Source organism: Sturnira hondurensis, unplaced genomic scaffold (genome assembly GCF_014824575.4).
Source record: "Sturnira hondurensis isolate 20B ecotype Veracruz unplaced genomic scaffold, ASM1482457v3 Scaffold0004998, whole genome shotgun sequence".
Lineage (NCBI taxonomy): Eukaryota > Metazoa > Chordata > Mammalia > Chiroptera > Phyllostomidae > Sturnira > Sturnira hondurensis.
In genome coordinates this window covers 8,221,127-8,235,880 of record NW_028077629.1, presented here as the reverse complement: position 1 = coordinate 8,235,880, position 14,754 = coordinate 8,221,127, and the positions used below count along the sequence as shown (strand labels likewise).

The 14,754-nt window shown below is 39.9% G+C and overlaps 1 protein-coding gene across 5 annotated transcripts in view; it reads left to right on the top strand.

The window, feature by feature from the left end:
* Window positions 1-14,754, top strand: part of PKD2 (polycystin 2, transient receptor potential cation channel) — a 217,766-nt gene that overhangs the window by 10,908 nt on the left and 192,104 nt on the right. The gene's annotated exons all lie outside the window — the stretch shown is intronic.

Genomic DNA, 14,754 nt, shown 5'->3' with positions numbered 1-14,754 from the left:
TATCAGCAGGGTTGATATCTCCCCAGTCTTATCCAGGTAAATTAATAAATCAGAAAAGATTGGTTCAAGAGCATCAGTCCATTAGTCAAAGCTCTTTGGGTGGAGTTCACTGAATGATATTATCATTGAGCTCAGGATAATAAGACATACTGTCCTGAAACAGGATGATGAGACTTTTTCAAATGCTCGTCGGAATAATGATACCATTTCTGTGATCTGTCATCTGCTGACCGAGTTAAAAAGGAAGTGAGGATAAGCAGGCGTGGTTTACTCCCAGCAAAGTCTTGCTGCCTTTTAGTGAGTGAGTCCTTTCCCAATTGATCAAAAACTATCTTTTTAATTACGAGTTAAAATCTTGCCAACAGTATCAAATATCCGAGGGTCCCCTTTTTTAAAAATATTTTCTTTTAGATTTTATTGTTCTATTTTTCGAGATAGAGGAAAGGAGGGAGAGACAGAGGGAAGGGGGAGAAGCATCCACCGGCTCCCTCTTGTCGGCCCCCAAACTGGGACACATGCCCTGATTGGGAGTTGAACTGGTGACGGTTCCACTTGCTGGCCGGCACTGTGTCCACTGAGCCACGCCAGCCAGGGCCTGGGAGACTTTTAACTGCCAAATCTTATGTGCTCTTTTCAGCCTGGGTCTGTCATTTGGTCCCATGCATTTGGCATTCCAGAAATTCCCCTCAGGCATCCGTGACTCCCTGTTTCTGTGTTCCTCCCTGCTCTTCTTGAAACAGGTTTAGACAGTTATCTTTCCACTGCTTCCACTGGTATTCGTATGCTGGTCACGCCCAAGTCCCTCTAGACTTTCTCACAAACTACACACCCTGTGCCAACTTTTACTGCCATCTCCAGTGGTATACTTCCCAGGCGTCGCATCCTTCCTGAACCTGAACTCGTCATCTGGCTCATCCGCACTTGCTTCCCTCAGGTTCTCTGTCTGGGCTGGTGTTGATTAACATCACCCCTGTGAATGCCTTACCCCAAACCTAGGCATGATCCTAGATGCTTTTCCTACTCTTCTCATCTGACCATTCCACCTAATTCTTCCTCTTTAGTGCCTCTCAGGTCTTTTTCTTTCATGCATTGCTATTTTCCCTATTTTAAACCTTTATCAATCATCCTTATCCTGGAGTATTCATTTATTTATTCACTTGTTCAGTGATTTAATTAAAAACAGATGTAGGCCCTGTCCTTAAATGCAGTAAGTGATATGAAAGAAGACAATTGGAGAAGAGGATTCCCATACAGGGAAGGCTTCTCTGAAGCCTGAAGCAAGTGTGGAGCCAGTCAGGTGAAGAGAGAACTGCGCGAATGAAGAATCTGGGGCAAGAAAGAGCTCAGAACATTGTGGAGGCTAAGAAGACAATTGCTGAAGAGAGTGTCATAAAACGAGAATAGAAAGGTGGTCAGGGGTAGGACACTGCAGATTTGGTAGGCACCGGTAAGGGAGAACCCAGGGTTTTAAGGAGGGCACTGACAGGATTTATTTAAGTTTTAAGAAGATGACTTTCAATGCTATTGGACCGCAGATTGAATGGGACCCAATATCTAGACTCCTGGCACACCCAGGCATTGCTCCAGACTGCTGTGTCTGAAGCCAGATTAAACCCGGTCACTGTTGCATTTAACATGCTCTAATCACCCACCTTCAAGATGAAGTTGAAAATCTGTGCATAGCACTTCACTATATAGCCTTTACTTCTTCGTAGCTCTCATTTCCTATGACCATCTGGTACTCAACCACAGCACACCACCTGTGAGTCTGAAAAAGGCCTCAGCAGTCCCTTTCCTATTGGTCTGTTTAATTCCTCCTCACCCTTCAGCATCAGCTCAAGGGCCAGATCCGTGGGGAAACCTTTACCAACCAGCCCCTCCTCTGAGCTGCGCTGTGTTCTGGGCCCACTTCTGTCTTTGTGCTCCTCACATGGGGTCGTCACACTAGTTCATGCGTCTGTCTCCCTCAGCACAGGCCAGGAGGAAGGGATGCTGTTGGGTACATCTCAGATGCCGTACATGCGGGTGCTCACTAAGTGTTGACAACTTCCCACGTTTTCATTCTCTTACTCACTAGTGCTTCTCAGTCACTAACAGAACTTTTCTTTATGTGATCACCAAGACACTTCAAGCCTAATCCTTCTTTGGATTTTGTATAGTGCTCTGCATTTATCTATAGCATTTTTAATTGGTAGAGTTCCTTCCAATGTCTGAAGCAAGTGTGGAGCACTTGCTTCTAATTTTATCTCCATGGTGTTCCCGTGAGGTTGTGGTACAGTACAACACAAACCTAGGAAAGAAGTTTGGTTTCCTGTTCAGGATGACGGTGTCACTTTCTGGTAGACGGCGTGGAATCTGGAATACTGGGATCGAGACACCTTGGCTCCACTGTCTTTATAGCTGGTGTATGTATATCTGTTGGACAGTTTTTATTTCATTTTTGGCCCAAGAGTTATTAAGAGAAGGCTTTTTAAAATTTCAGAGTGGCTTGGTTTTATCTGTATGTTTGTTTATTCTTTTTATATTAATATTCTGCATTTGTGGTTTCAAAAATGTTGGCTGGTTGTTTTTTGTTTCTTTCTGAGAGCTTCTTGGTTTGTTTTGGGGTTTTTTGTTTGTTGACCTTTGTGGTTTAAAACAGCAGAAATGGCCCTGACCTGCATGGCTCAGTTGGTTGGCCATCATCCCACAAGAGTAAAAGCCACCGGTTCAATTCCCAGTCAGGGCACATACCTGGATTGCAGTTGTGGTCCCCAGTTCAGTGCATGAGAGGCAACCAGTCCATGTTACTCTCTTATACCGATGTTTCCCTCTCTTACTCCCTCCCTCCCCCTCTCTCTAAACATAAATAAATAAAATCTTTAAAAAAACTCAGAAATGTATTTTTTCACAGTTCTGGAGGCTAACGTGCCTGCAGGGCCATGCACCCGCTGAGGCCTGCAGGGGAATGCTCCCTTGTCTCTGTATCTTGGGGGCGTGTGCCTGCACTCTGCGTGTCCCTGGCCTGTAGCATGTCACTCCAGCTCTGTCTTCAGAGGGCGTTTTCCCTCTATCTCTGTTTCTTCACATGGCTGCCTCCTTTAAGGGCACCTGTCTGGATGAATCTTAATTTTAGGGATATACTGATGTTCCCTTTGATAGCCTAGTCTATTACTAATTTTTGTAAATGCTCCATGGATATTTTAAAAAGAATGTATGATCCCTTTTGATATAGTATATCATTTATGTATGTACATTAAACCACACTTTTCATTAAAACCCTAAAATCCCTGGATAATTTTTGTCTACTTTCTTTAATATTGAGAGACTATAAACTTAAGTTTCCAGCTACAATTGTGGTTTTGGTAACTCTCCTTATGTTATTAGAAAGTATTGCTTTATATATCTAGATGTTGTTATTCAATACATAAGTTTATTATAGTTAAATCATTGTATATAATATAACATTAATATAAAATAACCTATTTAATCAATACTCATTTTATAATCTTTGCGATAATTATCTCTTGACAAATTTGAAAAGTATTTTATTCCTAATATATGTGTAATACACATTTTCTCATTCCTTTATTTTTCACTTCATTTTGAGTGTGTCATAAAAATTCTAGAGATGCATTTTTATTATTTTAACCCATACTTAATAACACTTTGTCATCTAGTAAGTTTAACCTCTTCACATTTCATGCATTGTCAGATTTCTATCATCTGTTTCCCTCTTTTTATGCTTTCCTGTTATTTTTCTTTTTTTTTCTTTTGTTAGATGGAAAAATTTTCCTTGCTGTTTATTCTAACGATTTGGAGTTCATCCAGTACAATTCCCTTTATTTGTTTTTAGTGTTTGAGCTTATGTTTTTGCAATATTCAGAATAAAATAGTATCTACTGGCTATTTTGAAATGAGAGCGTGTTCTTAAGATGGCTTTGGTTAGTTTGTATGCTGATTAGTTGGTGATACTGTGATGATATTTTTTATCCTAGTTTATTTTATGGAAAATGGAAATTAGGAACTAAGACAAGGACTAAATAGCAGAAGAAATACATGCACATAGGATATATGTGTATACGTGTCCTTTATATTATGTTTTAAAAATATTCTCTTCTCCTTCCTCATCCTCATTTTAAGTTTATCTATTTTATTCTATAGTTTTTTTCTTCACAATTTAGTTTATTTAAAGAGTGGATGCTACCTTCCAAGGGGGCTTTCTTTATCAGGGACTGAAAGGAGAAATGATGTAACAGTCTCATATTTCTATTACATTTAACAATATGCAAAATGTCTTTACATACATTTCTGCAGTTGAACTACACAAAAGCCCTAGATGTTATTATTCCCATTTTTTAGGTCCAGAAACTTAAGTAGTTGTCCAAGATCCCAAGACACCAAGGCCCACAACATAGAAGCAGACATTGAAGATGAAGCAAAGTAGAAACTCAAAATCATTCTGACTCCAAATACAGGGTCCTTTAGGTACAACCTAGATGAACTCATGATGCAGCTGACTCCTGGAGTGTATGAAAATGTCACTCAAAGATATCCCACAGACCAGTTCAGGGCCTGGCATAAGGAAGAAACTAAATTATTGTTTGCTGATTGATGCTTGAATAATGATCCCCTCAAAGCCACATAGCATTGTTTTTTCTGAATGTCCAGCAGGTGGCACCATATAGCCAAGCAGCTTGGTCACCTACCTGCCTTGGTGCCTGTTTTCATTTAATTTTTATTGTATTTTTCCCATTACCATCTAGTCACCTTAAACCACCCCCACTCCCCAGCAATCACCACACTGTTGTCCATGTCCATGAGTCCTTTGTCTTTTTTTGTCCAAACCCTCCGCCCCCTAGTATCTCCCACCCCACTGTCATCCTGCTCTCCATCTATGCATCAGTCCCCATGTTCTTTGTTAGTTCAGTTTGTTCATTAGATTCCACATCTGAGTGAAATCATATGGTATTTCTTTTTCTATAGCTTATTTCACTTAGCATAATGTTTGCCAGGTCCAACCATACTGTTGAAAGGGTAAATTTTTCTTTTTATGGCTGAGTGGTATTCCATTGCATAAATGTCCCATAGTTGTTTTTTTCATTCATCCATCGATGGGCACTTGGGCTGCTTCCATATCTTGGTAACTGTAAATAATGCTACAGTGAGCCCAGGGTGCTTATGTTCTTTCTAATTAGCATTTTTGGATCCCAGAAGTGGGATAACTGGGTCATCCATTTTTAAGTTTTTGAGGTATCTCCATACTGCTTTCCACAGTGGCTGCACCAGTCTGCATTCCCACCAAAGTGCAAAAGGGTTCCTCTTTCTTTACAACCTCACCAGCACTTGATGTTTGTTGATTTATTGATGATGGCCATTCTGGCAAGTATGAGATGGTATCGTACTGTGGTCTTAATTTGCATTTCTCTGATGATTGGTGAGGTTGAGCATATTTTCATATGTCTATTGGCCAAATGTATGTCATTTTTGTAGAAATGTCTATTCAGATGCTTTGCCCATTTTTTAAATGGGTTGTTTTTCTTTGGTGTTGAGTTTTGTAAGTTTTTAAATATATTTTGGATATTAATCCCTTATCAGATATATTGGCAAATATGTTCTACCATTCTGTGGGTTCTCTTTTTAATTTGTTGATGATTTCCTTTGTTGTGCAAAAACTTTTTAGTTTGATGTGGTCCCATTTGTTTTTTCTTTCTTTTGCTTCCCTTGCCTGGGGAGATATATACAATAAAAAATTGCTACGAACAATGTCCAAAACTTTGCCACCTATATTCTCTTGTAGGATTTTTATGGTTTCACATCTAGTATTTAAGTCTTTAATCCATTTTTATTTGATTTTTCTGTGTAATGTAAGATGGTGGTCTAGTTTCATTTTTCTGCATATATCTGTCCAATTTTCCCAACACCACTTATTAAATAAACTATCTCTCGCCCACTGTATTTGCTTGCTTCCTCTGTCGAATATTGACTATAAAGGTGGGACTTTATTTCTGGGCTTTCTATTCTGTTCCATTGATCTATGTGTTTGTTTTTATGCTAGTACAATGCTGTTTTGATTACTATGACCTTGTAGTATAGTTTGATATCAGGTAGTGTAATTCCTCCAACTTTGTTCTTTTTCAAGATCACTGTTGCTTTCTGAGGGCCTTTTGTAGTACCATATAAATTTGTAAAATACTTCTTTTAGTTCTATAAAATATGTCATTGGAATCTTGATAGGAATTGCATCCAATCTATAGATTGCTTTGAATAGCATGGACAATTTAATGATGTTAATTCTTCCTATCCATGAACACAGTGTGTGCTTCCACTTACTTGTATCTTCTTCAGTTTCTTTTTCAGTCTTATAGTTTTCTGAGTACAGGTATGTTATATCCTTGTTAGGTCTGTTCCTAGGTACTTTATTATTTTTGTAGCAATTTTGAATGAGATTGTTTTCTTAATTTGCCTTTCTGTTAGCTTGTTACTGGCATATAAAAATGCAACTGATCTCTGGATATTAATTTTTATATTCTGCTATTTGCTGAATTTATTTATCAGTTCTAGTAGTCTCTTGGCAGAATATTTGGGGTCCTCCCTGTACAGTATCATGCCACCTGCAAATAATGACAATTTTACATGTTATTCTTCAATTTGGATGCCATTTATTTATTTATTTATTTATTTTAAAATATATTTTTTAAAAATATATTTTATTGATTATGCCATTACAGTTGTCCCATTCCTCGCCTTCACTCCCCTCCACCCTGCACACCCCTCCTGCACCATTCCCCCCCTTTCGTTCATGTCCATGTATCACAGTTCTTTAGATTCTGTATTTCCCATAGTATTCCTGCCCTCCCCCAGTCTATTTTCTACCTACCGTCTATGCTACTTATTCTCTGTACCTTCTCCCCGCTTCTCCTCTCACTCCCCTTTTGCTAACCCTGCATGTGATCTCCATTTCTATGTTTCCGCTCCCTATCTAGCTGTCCTCTTAGTTTGCTTTTGTTTTAGGTGTGGTTGTTAGTAACTGTGAGTTTGCTGTCCTTTAACTGTTCATATTTTTATCTTCTTTTTCTTAGATAAGTCCCTTTAACATTTCATATAATAAGGGCTTGGTGATGATGAACTCCTTGAATTTGACTTTATCTGAGAAGCACTTTATCTGCCCTTCCATTCTAAATGAAAGCTTTGCTGGATAGAGCAATCTTGGATGTAGGTCTTTGGATTTCATGACTTGGAATACTTCTTTCCAGCCCCTTCTTGCCTCTAAGGTCTCTTTTGAGAAATCCACTGACAATCTAATGGGCACTTCTTTGTAGGTGACTGTCCCCTTATCTCTTGCTGCTTCTAGGATTCTCTCGTTTATTTTAATCTTGACTAATGTAATTATGATGTGCCTTGGTGTGTTCCTTCTTGGGTCCAACTTCTTTGGGACTCTCTGAGCTTCCTGGATTTCCTGGAAGTCTCTTTCCTTTGCCAGACTGGGGAAGTTCTCCTTTATTATTTGTTCAAATAAGTTTTCCACTCGTGGCTGTTCCTCTTCCCCTTCTGGTACCCCTATAATTCGGATGTTGGAACGTTTAAAGATGTCCTGGAGGTTCCTAAGCCTCTCCTCATTTTTTTGAATTCTTGTTTCTTCCTTCTTTTCTGTTTGGTCATTTCTTCCTTCTTTCTGGTCCACTCCCTTGATTTGAGTCCCAGTTTCCTTTCCATCACTATTGGTTTCCTGTGCATTTTCGTTCATTTCAATTAGTTTAGCCTTCATTTGTTCCTCTAATTTGTGACTAAAATCACCAGTTCTGTGAGCATCCTGATCACCAGTGTTTTGAACTGTGCATCTGATAGGTTGGCTATTTCTTGGTCACTTAGAATTATAGGCTCTGGGGCTTTGAGCTGTTCTTGAATCATAATGTTTGCTCTGTTCACATCTGTTATGTATGAGGGGCGGAGCCTTAGGTGTTCCCCAGGGCCTGGCAACCCAGTCGCTGGGTGGTGATGCTGTACATGGGGTCAAAGAGGGGCAATGGCGGTCCCCTCTGCTGCTTTCTGCTGCTGGGGCCTTTGCATTCTGTCTCACTGCATGCTCCTTCGCTGGTTTATTTGTGTGCGAATGTCTTTGTGTTCCATGTCTTTGCATATCATACCATGGTCAGCCTGCCTCCTTGCGCCCTCTCTGGGTCCGCCTATGAGGTCCCACACCTGGGATCTGCCCAAGGCTGCCTGCGATCCTGGGTTGGGAGATCTTTCCTGCCTGACTCTGCTCTGCTGCTGGCTCCGCCTCTCTTACCTGTCTGGATGAATGGTTCATTGGTGTCCGACTTCCATATAGTTCATTTTTCTGTGTTTTGGCTGTATTTTTGTTACTGAAACTTTGTTGACTTTAAACTTGGTTGTGAGAGGAGACACAGTGTTTCCACCTACGCCTCCCTCTTGGCGGAAGTCTCCATTTATTTTTTCTTCTTGTCTAATCCTGTGTCTAGGACTTCCAGTACTATGTTGAACAAGAAAGGTGAAATTGGACATCCTTATCTTGTTCCACATCTCAAGGGGAATGCTTGTAGTTTTTGCCCATTGAGTATGATGTTAGTGGTGGGTTTGTCATATATGGCCTTTATTATGTTTAGGCCTTTATTATTATGGCCTTTATTACCACATTGCTGAGACTTTTTATCATGAATGGGTGCTGTACTTTATCAAATGCTTTTTCTACATCTATTGATATATTTATGTTATATATCCTTCATTTTGTTTATGTCATGTATCATGTTTACTGATTTGCAAATATTGTACCAGCCTTGCATTCCTGGAATAAATCCCACTTGATCATGGTTTCTGATCTTTTTGATGCATTGCTGTATTTGGTTTGCTCATATTTGGTTGAGGATTTTAGCATCTATGTTTGTCAGAGATATTGGCTTATTATTGACTTTGTTTGTTGTGTCCTTATCTGGTTTTGGAATTAGGACAATGGCCTTGTAAAATGAGCTTGGGAGCCTTTCTTCCCCTTTAATTATGAAATAGTTTAGAAGGAGAGGTGTTAGTTTTTCTTGGAATATTTGGTAAACTTCAAATGTAAAGCCATACACTCCAAAGCTTTTTTTATGTTGGTAATTTTTTGATTACTGCTTGAATTTCAGTAGGTGTAATCTGTCATTAAAAATCCATGATTCTTCCTGAATTAGTTTTAGAAGACTATATGTTTCTAGGAATTTATGCATTTCATCCAGGTTGTCCAGTTTGTTGGCATATCGTTGTTCATAATATTTTCTTATAATGCTTTGTATTTCTTTGGTATAAGTTGTCATTTCTCCTCTTTCTTTTCTGGTTTTGTTTATTTGGGTCCTCTTTTTTTCTTAATAAGTCTGGTTAAGGGTTTATCAATCTTGTTTATATTTTCAAAGAATGAGCTCTTATTTTCATTGATATTTTATATTGTTTTGTTTCTTTCTGCTCTGAATATTACTACTTCTACTGTCTTTGGTTTTGTTTGTTGTTCATCTTCAATTTCTTTAAATTATCAAGTTAGATTGTTTATTTGAGCTTTTTCTTGTTTTGTTGTCTTTTGGTTTTTTGTTTTTTTTTGAGGTAGACCTATAATACTAAGAATTTCCCTCTTAGGATGGCTTTCCCAGTGTCCCACAGATTTGGAATTGTTGTGTCCTCATTTTCATTTGTTTAAGTTCTGTGGTGATGTCTTCCTTGATCTCGTTGTTGACCCATTCATTGTTTAATAACATGTCATTTAGCTTCCATGTCTTTGCATATCTTTCAGTGTTCTTTTTATGATGGATTTCTGTGTTGTGGTCAGGGAAGATGCTTGATATGATTTCAATCTTCTTAAATTTATTGAGACTTGTTTTATGTCCTAACATGCAGTCTATCCTAGAAAACATTCCATGTGCACTTGAAAAGTATGTATATTCTGCTGCTTTGGGATGAAATGCTCTGAAGATATCAATTAAATCCATTTGATCTAGTGAGTCATTCAAGGCTGCTATCTGCTTGTTGATTTTCTATCTGGAAGATCTATCAGTAGAAGTCAATGGGATGTTAAAATCCCTGACTGTGACTGTATTTCTGTTGATCTCTCCCTTTATGTCCATCAAGATTTGCTTTACATGTTTTGGTGCTTTTATATTGGGTACATAAATGTTTACTAGGGTTATATCCTCTTGTTGGACTGTTCCCTTTATCATTATGTGGTGACCTTCTTTGTCTCATTCTGTATCCTTGGTTTTAATGTCTATTTTGTTAAATGTAAGTACTGCTACCCTAGGTTTTTTTCCCCCTTTCCATTTGCATGAAATATCATTTCCATTCTTTTATTTTTAGTCTGTGTGTACCTTTCAATCTTAGGTGAGTATCTTGGAGGCAGCATGTATATGGGTCTTATTTTCTTATCCATTCAGGTATCTCATATATTTTGGTTAGAGCATTTAGGCCATTACATTTAAGGAGATTATTGGTAGATATGCATGTAGTGCCATTTTATTATTGAATTGTTTTCCTCTGTTTTTTTCTTTCTCTTTTTTTTCTTCTTCTTAATGTAAGCCCTTTAACATTTGTTGCACTACTGGTTTGGTGTTAATGAACTCTTTTAGCTTTTTCTTGTCTGGGAAGCTCCTTATTTCTCTGTTGATCTTAAATGATAACCTTGTGAATAAAGTAGCCTTGGGTGTAGGTCTTTGCTTTTCATCACCTTGAATATTTTACACCTTTCCCTTCTGCCTGAAAGGTTTTGTTGAGAAATCAGTTGACACTCTAATTGGTGCTCCCTTGTATGTAGCTATCTGCTTTTCTCTTGTGGCTTTTAGGATTCTTTCCTTGTCATTTAAATTATGATGTGTCTCCTTGTAGGCCTCTTTGTGTCTGTGTTGTTTAGGGTTCTCTGAGCTTCCTGAACTTGTGTGTCTTTTTCCTTCATCAGATTAGGAAAGTTTTCTGTCATTATTTCTTCAAATAGGTTCTCAATCCTCTGCTTGCTCTCTTCTTCTTCTGGTATTCCCATGATGTGGGTGCTTTTATGTTTCATTTTGTTCAAAATGTTTCTTAAGCTTGAACAATTTACCATCCACTATTATGGAAGGCTTAAGCATTTGCTCTCTCAAGTCAGTTGATGGTTGGTACACATAAGTGGGCCTTTCACATACTGTGAGACATCATGACTGAACATACACTGTATTCCACATACATTGAATACAGTGACCTCAGGTCAAAATGTTGGAATTACACATCAGTTTCTGGGCAGAATGCTGGGAGATTCCCATGAGACAAAGTCAATTTAAGGTCCAGCTTTGTAGTTCACCTGAAGCAAAAGGTTTTTTCCTCTTCCTGAGCATAACTGCTCTGATACAAGCTAAAAGGACCCAGTAGATAAAGATCAGGTTCAGTAGTTGAGCAGTGGGATTTGATATTTGTTTTTGCTGTGAACCAGGTAAACAGGTGTAGGTAGGTATAAATATTTTGGAAATGTAGTTTCCCAAACCAGCTTTGTGTATAAACTTTGAACATGTCAGAAAGGGATAGGTTTATTAAATCTTGTTATCAAGGTCACTTTTCCCCTTATTCCCTTTGAACTGTTTGGTCCTTTCCCCTAATGGTTAGGAAGGTGTGGCATGATTCTGTGTTTTGAACCTGTGTGATGCAGCTGTGAAATGTGCTCACGCTGTACTCACTGAGCTGAGTGCATGGAAACTGTTATGCTTCTCATTTTATGTGATCTCTGAATTGGTATGTAGCAAAAAAAAGTAATTTTCTAAAACTGTTTAATTGTTTGTCTTGTAATAAAACCATGTGAAATACTGGAAAAATGTTCTTAAGCTCTCCTTATTTTTTTAAATTCCTTTGTTCTTTTTGCTTCTGCCTGAATGTTTTTTTTCTACCTTGTTTTCCAAATCAAATCACTGACTTGATCCTCTGCTTCATCTAGCCTACTGTTTATTCCTCCCAGGGTGATATTTACTTCAGCTATTACATTCTTTATTTCTGACTGGGCCTGTTTTATGGTTTCTCTGTCTTTTTTCATGCTGTTGAGTATCCTTGTAATCATCGCTCGAAACTCTCTATCTGGTAAATCGCTTGCCTCCATTTTAACTAGCTCTTCTTCTGGAGAGTTTTCTTGTTCTTTCATTTTTGGACCTGTTTCTTTGTCTTTCCATTTTGGCTGCATATTTATTTGTATGTGTCTCTGTGTATTAGGTAGTTCTGCAAAGATTCTGGTGTAGTCCTTTGTCAGATACTGTACGTAACTGGTCCTGGTCAATCTGCTTGGAGCTGTAGGTGATCCACAGTGTGTGGCTCCCTCTGCTGGGCTTGCTTGTGTGTAGAACGAACCGGGCTGCACACCAAGACCTGCTGTTATTGGCACTGAGCCCTGGGGAGGGTCAGCTGAAGTCTCATAGAGCTGGATGAGATCCACGGTAGTTGTTAAACTAATCAGTGATATAGCCTCAGGCTCTAATCAGCAGCCCAGCTTAGGCTCCACAGGGTGGGGAACAGTAATTCCTGCCAGTGGGGCTACTGCTTCCCCTCAGGCTGATGCCTCTTGGAGAGGAATGATCTGCCTAAGAAAGGGGGCTTCTGCACTACAGGGAATGACTCAGCACAGGGATCATGGTGGCTGTTCCTTCAGTTCTCTTCCCAAAGCCACCAACCCCAGATTCTCCTCAATCTCTAGTCCACTCTGCCTTCCCTCTGCCAGAGCCTCAGGTAAGTTACTGCAAATGAAATTTTGTGCATTGGCCCTTTAAGAGGCTCCCTGAGTTTCCCATTATCTCTCCCTGACAGAGAGGAACCCCACTGCCTTCCACAGCTAGATGTAATCTGAGCTTCTTCCTGGCTCTGGCACCATAGTCTGGGGACCCCATCTTTGGGTATAGAACCTACTCTTCTCAGGGGCAACCCCTGGCCGCTGAACTACCCCTCCAGAACTTCAGCCACCACCCATGGGAGCCCTGCCAGTCCTCTTGTGCCTCCACCACACTCCCTACCAGTCTCGTTGTGGGTTCACCTGCCTTTTAAGTGACGCCATTAAATTCCATACAGTTGAGAATTTCAAAAGCAAAACCACAATTGAAAATATAAGGAAATAAAGGAGATATATATTTTAAACACTGGCTAAAATTTACATTCATATATAACTGTACCGTATTTTTAAATCAAAAATTTAAATAACTTGTCAAAATTCCTTAAACTTATTGATTTAGTTGGCCCTGGGGAGGCTTTACTACTACTCTTTGACATCCTGTCAGCTCTGTTCTGACCAGTTCTGGCCCACCGGAGGCCTCTGTAGACCACAGGGCACCTCGTCCACTCCTGCGTGGGGCAGGGTGGGCGTGCTCTGTCCGGGACTCCACTCCACGATCTCTGAGCAGAGGTCGTATCCTCCTCGTTTCTCATGTCCAACATCTTATTCCAGAAATGTGAATAGAGTAAATGTCTACTACACCCTTCAGTCTGCTCCCGTACAGTTTTTGAAAGGTGGCCGGTCATATGACACTTCAAGAGGGTGTTCTTGTGCTAGTTAGTGGGTCACAGGATGACAGGTGTGGAAGCCTCATGAGGCAACGGGAAAGCGCCCCTCGGCTCTGACGCAGCACACGTGCCGCAGGGCATGCGTGTGCTCGGTTCCCTCGGCCGATCGAGACGAGCGCTCAGGCACGCTGTGGCTTAGGTCACTGTTTTCTACCTCTCTTTTAACCGTAATTTTCTCTGATGCTCAGGTGGAAAAGGGGATTATATGAGAGAGAATTTTTACTAAATAGCATTTAATCCCAAATCATTTAGAACAAGATTTTAAAATGCATTTTATGATCCGGAGATAATTATAGAATCAGCTCAGTATTAATCGCCTGCTGGAAGTTGAGAACTGTGGTCAAAAGAAGTATTAAGTGTTTCCTCTGGAAGCTTTTCGTCCACGTAGAATTGTAGCCTATCACACCTGTAGTCTCTTAGAGCCCAGCATAAGATAGCAGTGGTTACAGTGCCCGCATTCTTGGGAGCTCTGTCACCGCAATCCGATTCAGGAGGAGGAACCACCACTGTTGGGCATTTAAGTGCATGCCTCTGTATTGGGTAATTTTTAGTTACTAATTTTTATTTCTAGCTCCAAAGAAAGATCCTATAGAATAGCTAATTATCCTTAACTTACAGAAGAGCAAAGTTAAGCTCAGAAAGTTTCAGTAACTTGTACAGATCATGTAGCAAGGACAAGGCATGGCCAAGATTCAGACTCCGACCTGACTTACTAAGCCTATAAATGATCCTTCCTCCTCCCTCCAGGACTATTCAGCATGGGCTGGTGTAGTCAGCAAGTCTTCATGGCAGGGGTGGAACTTGAGTTTAGAGGGTTTCATACAAAATTTGGTAGATGGTAAGTAGATGGGTCTGCATCTGTCAGCATCCCGAGGGGAAAGAGATGACAAACTTGAAGTGGTCATTGAAGAAGGTTTAATGAAGAGACGGTTTACAAAGGTGTGCAGGGTTATGGAGACCAATCAGGGGAGGGGAGGCACTCAGGAAAGGTTCCCAACTCCAGACTTGAGGAAAGCGAAGGGAATGGCATGGCCTGAACCCAATGTGGCTGTGGGCAAGCAGATTTCCCTTGCACCTCCACCGCACTCCGTACCAGTCTCATTGTGGGTTCACCTGCCTTTTAAATGGAGCCATGAAATTCCATACAACTGAGAACTTCAAAAGCAAAACCACAATGAAAAATATAAGAAAATAAAGGGTTACAGAACTGTGGTCAGGGTTACCGAGTCCCTGCCAAAC